The following is an 8,476-nucleotide window of genomic DNA, read 5'->3' on the forward strand; positions in this document are numbered from 1 at the left end:
GCATCAATCTAGAGATTTATTAACCAATTTAAAATACTATTGTCTTTCACTTCAATGTGAGATTGAGGTGTGTTGTCGGAGGAATATAAAGCTACAATCAGTGAGCCGCAGTGCTGGGAGATGCCGCTACCTGGAACTCAATAGATATTCATGAACATTCTCGTATTTAGTGAAGGAAATAACTTAATACCGACAGTGTCGATGGAATAATAGCCATTTCCTGGCTGACTTGCAGCCCTCAGAAAATGAGATTGCGCCTGCCTTCATTTTTCTTGTCTTTCCTGGGTTTCTTGCAGGGGAATGCACCACTCAGGGATGCTGTGCGCATTCCAAATCAGCTGCAGGAAGAGGCCCCCCCAAAGCCCTCCTGCCACCACCCTACCCATGTGGGGCTGCATGTACCCCAAACATGGCTCCAAATGGCAGCCATGCTGGCATCCTGGCCCTGCTCCACGCTTCCCTCTCAGCACAGGTGCAGCCTCATCCGCTTTATAAATATTCACAGCAAAATCAATTTGCACCTAAAGATCCCTTCTGCAGTTGCATGCTCGGTGCATGTGGTTTGGCCCAGGAGAGCAGGTGGGACGTCACTGGAAATGCTACATTCTGCCTAAATATATAGAAAGGGCTAAATCTCCTGTAAGTAATTGTTCTATGATTTCTCCTATTCCTCCATCATAAATGGCACTAAATTGGTTTTTATCATGTAAAGGCTGCTGGCAGACGCTGCTGTGTGTGCTCCAGAAAAACTCGGCTGCTGCTCATGGCTGGATTCCAGCTGCATCCCAGTAAGCCCCACTCGTGATGCTGGTCCTGCACCTCAATATGGGGCAGAGCAATGTCACCCATGCTCACCTCCAGGGACAGGTGGCTGAATGCAAAGATACCACATGAAGCAGAAGATACTGCATGAAGCAGTAGATCATATTGCAACGCTATCGTTTATTTTTCTGGCCTAACACCTAAGCAGAGTATGCTGTACGTGTGGGCTGCAGGGTCCAGGTGGGATTCCTGCTGCTCACTGTGCCCACCTGAGCTGCTCCTTGGAGATGTGGCGCTGAGGAACACGGTTAGTGGGTGCAGTGGTGATGGGCTGGGGTTGCTCTGGATGACCTTCAAGGTCCATTCCAACCTTGATGATTCCATGATCCTTTCTCCCAGCTCTGACTTGCTGCTGCCAGGCAGATCCCTGGCTCTGAATGATTAAATGATGGGCAAAAAAGCTGCGCCCGGATCCTTTTGTCTGCCATGCACTGGGGCATGGGCACTGGGAGCATGGGGTGCAGGAGGGCTCTGCTTCCCCCTCATTGAGGACAACGCTGTGCCGCGAGAGCACCGATCTGTTCACAGGGAAAAAAGCTACAGCACCTACCAATCATTTTTATACCCGCTAAACAAAACCTGACAATGAGAATTTATAGCTTATAATATTAAGTGAAGTTTAATTTAGACCATCTATAAAAGTCCCATTCCAGAGTGTTTCCCAAAGATCCTCGACGCTTTAAAATAAAGAGGACAAATACTGAAGTGCTCTCTGAATGTTATGGGACAATTTCCTTTTATGTTGCCATTCAGCGATGTTTTCTCCCTGGCTGGAACCCAACATTTCAATGAATTTTTCAGACTGTATCATGCTCTCTCCCTCCCAGGCTGCCAGATGATGCTCATCCGAACAAGCTCACACTGGCAGAACAATAACCAACACTCAGCTTCCCCTGGAAGCCCTGTGTTAATTTTAATCTTATACAGCTGGGCACTTGTTCCAGGCTGTGAATGCAGCAACATGTGTGAGGAGTGCTCACCCTACAGTCCTGCCGGGTCTGTGTGCCTATAGGATGGGGACAGGGGGATGTTGGGACAGCTGTGTGCAGACCACCCACTCTGACACCCCCCCTCAAGCACAGACTGGGTGCCATCATGCCTCTGTGCTGCGTCCCTATATGACCCCTCCCCATGGGAAACAAAGGGAGGGCAGGGCAGCGCAGATCTCTTGCAGATCTTAATCAATTTAGGGCTGTCATTGTTCGACGGTGGGCACAGAGCAGCACCCAGTTCTGTTCTTTTGTTCTGGGTGTTCCTCCTTGCAATGCTGCCCATCCCTGTCCCCATCCCCAGGGTGCAGTGCTGGTGTCCGGCTCTGGGGCTGTTCGGGTAAATGGAATGGGATGTGGTGTGCACACAGGGCTGGGAATGGCAGAGCAGTGATGGATTGCATTGCTATGGTAACTTCATCAGTTAAAGTCCTCTTGCTCAATCCACTCTTGTTACCAGCAAGGTTGGGAGGAGAGGTGGGACAAAATAGAGAGGGGAGAGCAAGATGAACTCACAGTGCTACGGATTGATTGGATTAATAGCTGTAGATGACTGCAGCTCTATTTAGAAAGCACTGTTTTAAAAATATGCATAATTTTAATTATGCATTGACACACGCTTTATTCCTAATGAAGAAGAACTTGACAGCGAGGGCAGGTGCTGTTAATTGCAGCTTCTCCCTGAGCCAACACTCACCCTTCCGTGCCAGCACCGCCCCGGCACAGGTCCCTGAGCTCTAAGTGTTTAGTACCAGGTGGGGACAGAGCAGAAATAGTTTGGACCTGGTGGTAAGGAGCTTTCTGTGCTTGTCGTGGCTGTGCTTTGCATCACAGCCCCATAACCTCTGCTCCTGAAGGGCTGCCCCACTTCTTAGTCCCATAGAGGGCAAGGCTGAGCTGTGCCACATGTGGGGCTGAGAGTCCAGCTGAGGACCCCCCTGTGCTCCTCCTGTCTCAGTGTTGGATGCTTTGCTCATGGCTGGGTGTATTGAGCTGCTGCTCTACCACACCAGAAATGGCAGTAAATGTGTTTTAAAATTTTGTGACAGTGCATGCACAAATCACCAATTAAGGACTCCCTAAGTGCCCATTAACTTGATAAGTCATAACAGCTCCGAAACAGACATTATTGTTTATCACGGCAGCGACCCGTGGATTAAGGACTCCCCAAGTACACATTGATGCTATGCTGTATGTGGGGCAGTGCCATGGGGATGGAGCCCCGGAGAACAGCAGCACCCCCTCCATCCTCAGATCCACAACAGTGGAGGGTGCAGAGGTAGCAAAGTCCCACAGCTTTCCTCTTCCCACTTACATCCATCCCCTCTGCAAATCTGCAACAACCGGTGCAGAAATTTGGTTTACATTGGAACCACTTGGAACTGATGAAGTGGGAGGCTTCTGGCAGAGGTTTCTCACTCTTTCAATTGCAAACAACATAGTTTTTTTTCCCTTTAAAACCTTGACTTTGAACTGAAAAGCGCAATTCTCCCAAGCTAAAAAATTCCAGCCAAGAATGGCAGTATTTTGAAGGGTACACAATGCCACAGAGCCTTGTGGGAGCTGTAGTTCCCACAGCCCAAGGCCTCTATTGCCAGTTGGGTTCCTCCTTCACTGTTCCCACCCTACACAAGGAGGACCCCCATCCCCAAAGGGCTGTGCACACCCTAACCCACCCCAAATGCTCCCTTTGTGCCAGGACTCCCAGCTCTGCTCCCAGCCCCATGCAGGTGACAGCACACGTCCAACTGGCACTGCCTCTGCCATAGCGGGAGGGTTGGCAATTCACTGCTCAAAGCGTAATGATGTCTCTTAATTTCCAGCCACGCTCATTAAAAGCCAGGCCAGCTTATTATACACAATATACAATTTGTGCAGGGAGCGCCAATTCCCAGGCCTATAAACATCCCATTTCCAATTCCAGATGCACTGACAGAGTTGTACGGTTCAATTTCTACTTAAAACCTCATACGCTGTCTGGTCCCATGAAGGGCTTTCAGCTTTATTCTGCTCATCCCAATTATTGTCTGAGGACCTTAAGTCGGGCAGGATTCAACCCGAATTCCCTAAATCTCTCCATTAAACAGATCTCTTCTTGTTAGAGCCTATTTATTCAAGATGCAAATGACAAGCTCACCACCCAATTGAAATCATTTTCATCCAGAGCCAAATAACACACTTTAGTCTTCTTGGCATGAAGCAGCGAGCTATTAAAAATGGGAAGGAAATACAGCCAGGCCACTTCATTCCTAGCTTCAGGCCTTCTTCATCAATATTTTACTTATAGAGGCACAGCTCCATTTTAATGGGGAGGCTGTAAGCAGCCAGACGGTGCTCTGCGTGAGCCAGCCCAGCAGCACCTGTGAGGTTGGGCCAGATGCAGTGGTGCAGGGCACAGCCCCAGCAGCTCTAGTATCTAAAGGGGCTGTAAAAAGGAAGGGGGCAGATCCTTTAGCAGGGTCTGTGTGATAGGAAAAGAGGAAATGGTTTCAAACCAAAAGAAGGGAGATTTAGATTGGACATAAGAAAGAAGTTTTTTATGATGAAGGAAGTGAGGCACTGCACAGGGTGCCCAGAGAGGTGGAGGTGCCCCATCCCTGCAGACACCCATGGTCAGGGGACGGGGCTGTGAGCACTGATGGAGCTGTGGGTGTCCCTGAGCACTGCAGGCAGTGGGACATCATGAAAGCTGCTCCCTTCACAGTTCAGTAGCGTCCGAAGTGGCACATACTTGGGTTGATGGGCGAAAACCAGCTGTGGGAGGGTGTGAGCCTAGCACCGTGCACACACAGAAGGCAGGAGCCAGCCCCAGGCACTGCTACATCCCTCTGCAACCCACACTGCTCCCACTGTGCCCACACACTCCTCATCAAGGCACTGGGAGCAGGAGAGGGAAGAGCAGTGGTGAGATAGCAGGCTCTATTACAATAGAAGGGGAGCGTGTTATTCGATCCAAGAGCTGCAGGAGCAGAGATGAATAATGAGTCTACAGCACTTCCACTTGTTTTCCTCAATAGTCAGACTTGGCTTCTTTCCCTTAGATCCAATACTAACAAAACTGTATTTGAAATTCACCCAAGTGTACAGTAACCATGCCAATGTGTTAGCAACTTACTTCTGGCACACTGCTGGTAACATATAATTACACCTGACACCATGCTATTTAGTGTATTTCATTCAAATTAAACAGTGTGCTTTGGAGTATTTAAAGGCAATGTCTGTGTTATGCTATGGAGCAGAGCACAGTGGGTGCTTGGTACCAAGCACGGAGGTCTGAGTGCAGTTGGGTGCAGTTGGCTTAGGGTTCAAGTTAGGATTAGGGCACATCCCCCTGCTCTGAGCAATGAGAGCATCCCAAGTTCTGCCCCAGAGCAGCTCTGCTGCCCTGTGTGCTGGGAAATGCAGAGCTCAGGAAGGTGACAAAAGGCTGCAGGCTCTGGAGCAAGAGGAGAAGGCTGTGAAGTGCTCAGGAGTGTCCCAGAGCTGCAGCTACTGGATGTGAGGTTTCTCAGCACTATAAAGTTAACAAGGATCTGCAGGGCAATTCTCAGGTAACGGGAGCTTTAAAAGGTTTATTTTATTGAAACATTTTAGCATTAAATCTCCCGCTACACCAGCAATTTCTGTTTCAGTCCTTTATGCTGTGCTTATCGCTTTGAGCAGAGCTGGGCTTGTTGGTGTTGGGCAGAAAGGCACAGTTCCCATAGTTAATGCTCTATTTGCCCCCAAATCTCTGCCCCCATCCCTGCCATGCACAGAGGGCTCTCCACGCACAGACACAGGGCTGAAATAGGGGTGTCCGTGCACAGTGCCCAGCTCCCATTGCCATTTGTACCCAGCTCTGTAGCTCCAGTGGGCTCCTGCTACTTTCCCTTGCTCTGCGTGCTCGATGCATCTCTTGTTTCTGGCAGGTATATTGAATTGCTCTCCTGAACGCATATGAGGTGTATGAAATGTTATAGAACAATAAATACATTTAAAAGATGGGGCTGCAGCATGTCAGCCAAGTAATTCCCCTCAGTAAAGGGAGCGGGGAAGGGAGCACTGAAGTTGCTGCGATCCTATTTCAGACTTCATACAGCATCTGCAATAACATCAGTGCAATCCAAAAGGAAACAATACATAGTTTATGAGCACCTTAAGTGTCCTCTGTACCTGCGTTTACTCCATTACGCTGTGTCACATTGCATTTGAACTGCAGGCTCCACATCTCTGTCTGTGAGCACAAGGCAGGGGTAAGGGATCCCACACGATGGGCAGGGCATGGCCACAGCTAACTGCTCCATGCACTTAGCAAAGCACAGCAAGCAGGCGTGCATGTTCTGTAGGGAGTGGGCTGCACAGCCTCTGGTTCAACCTATGGTACAGCCAGGCATGATTTGTGGGATAAGGCAGTGGTCTGCGCATGATGGATAATAGCAGTTCATTGCAAGTCTGAAGTAAAAATTAATTGCAGCCCATTGGAAAAGGTCACAACTCTCTCTCTAAACTTTATAGGATGAGCCAAAATACTACAGAACAAAAAGGGGATGAAAGTGAGTATGGTGAAAAGAGTGGATGGATAGATAGAGGCAGAGAGATGGATGGAGGGATGATGGAAAGATGGATAGAGAGATGGATGGATAGATAAGCTGATAATAGATGGTTGTATATATAGATGGATAAATAGATGGATAGATACATAGGTAGATAATAGATAGGTGGATAAATAGGTAGATAAATGGAAAGATTGATAAATAGCTGGATAGACAGATAGATGGGGAGGTAGAAAGATGGACAGAGAGATGGATAGATTGACAGATGGATGAATGGATAGATACATTGATAGATGGACAAATAGATAATAGATGGATATTTATATAGATAGATAAACAGATGGATAGATAAATAGGTAGATAGATGGATAAATGGCTAGATATATGAATGGATAGGTAGAAAGAGAGATGGACAGAGGGATGGATGGATGATCAATTAATTGCATGGCAGGGTGACTATGGGGAGCTGCTCATAGGGGCGGGGGACAGCAGAGGAGCCCCCACCCCATGGCAAGACCCTCTTGGCTCCCAAAAAAAGCATGCAGGAAAAATTGCCAGTTGCACCAAATATTCACCAAAAATACAATATTCAATTGGAAATCCAGGAATGTGCATTTGCAGATAGCATTTCACCACTGAAGCTGCATTCAGGACTTACATGACTCATCTGTTCAGAGCATCGGTACAAACCCCTGTGATCAGCACAGCACAGCACATCCAGCCCAACCCCAACCTCTTCCTGCAGCAGTGAGCTCACCCCCATGCAGTGCTCTGCACACTCAGAGCAGTGGGGAGAGGAAACACTGTGCGATTCAGGAGCACAGTCAGTGGCAAATGTCAGAGCTGCCTTGTAAACAGCTAACGAAAGGATAACATTTGCTGAATAAATTATCTGCTGTGATTATTTTTTTTCCTCCTTTCCTCAGCTTCGGTGCGTTATGGTGGTGCAAGACAATAAAACTTTTATTTATGCCTGTCTGTAAGCTGGTGGCTGACAGTGGGGAGAGATGAATGATATCCTGAACGCTGCATTGCATACTCTCCCCATGAACTCTGCTGGTATTAGTTTGTCCAAACTGTAAGGCCCTGAAAATAAGAGCTGATAAATGGAAACTAAAGCAGACACTTGACCCTCCTGACGTTCGAGCTCCTTCAGAACAGCCCAGCCTTCCCAACACCTGCTCTGTTTGCTGAATGTTGATAACAGCCGAGCTCTGCTGCTTGTGGGGCTCAACTGCACCCCTAGCATAGCCACTGCCTGCAGGGAGGGGTAGCACAGATAAGAGGATGCAGGGATACAAGGATGCAGGAGAACAGAGATGCAGGGATGCAAGGACACAGGGATGCAAAAGCAGACTGCACCCCCCAGAACAAGCAGCTCCACTCTGCCCTGCACAGTTCCAGCTGCATGCAGGAAGGGACATAGGACTGAGGGCATGGCTGAGGAGCAGATCACGCTTCCTAAATTGTAACAGTGGGCAGAGGAGAATAAAGAAAAGCAGACACCCAATTAGCAAAACCGCATGGCACGTTTCAGTACAAACTTTGGGGTGATTCCATCTTTCTTTTGCTTCAGTGATTTCAGAAGAACACAGAGAGTCCAATTATCCAATCATTTTTACACTGTCTGAGAAGCAGCTAAAAAAGGGGAAAGGTCAGCACATTCCAAGGCTAAAATGCCTTCATTTTCTCTAATATCTGTCTGTTTAATTACTGGAACCATTGTTTGAACATTTTAATATATTAATTTAGCAGGAGGGTAACTGCATGATTACGTATTCACTGTGGCCACGACAAATGGAAAAGCTGGAGCTTTTGCTAAAGCAAAAACCAGAAATCGTATGAAAGGAAAATAAAGCCAGGCAATGCACATTGGGCTTCCCTCATCACCACACTCAGAATGAGTCATTTCCAATGCAAGGTGCACCTTCTATGCAGACCAGAGATGTGCTGGGGCTGCTCTGAGCACAGAGAGGGGTCAAAACCCCAAACTGCAATGTGGGATGAAGGGGTTCTGCCCCACAGGAAAGAGGAGAGATGCAACAAAACAAAGAGATTCAAGTCTGCCTTGCCTGAATTATTCCCAGAGTTTCCATCCCCATACTCCTGGGCAAGGGTTAGCTTTGTGTT

The sequence above is a fragment of the Coturnix japonica genome, chromosome 9 (assembly GCF_054131305.1).
Source record: "Coturnix japonica strain WE chromosome 9, WE-NBRP24, whole genome shotgun sequence".
Lineage (NCBI taxonomy): Eukaryota > Metazoa > Chordata > Aves > Galliformes > Phasianidae > Coturnix > Coturnix japonica.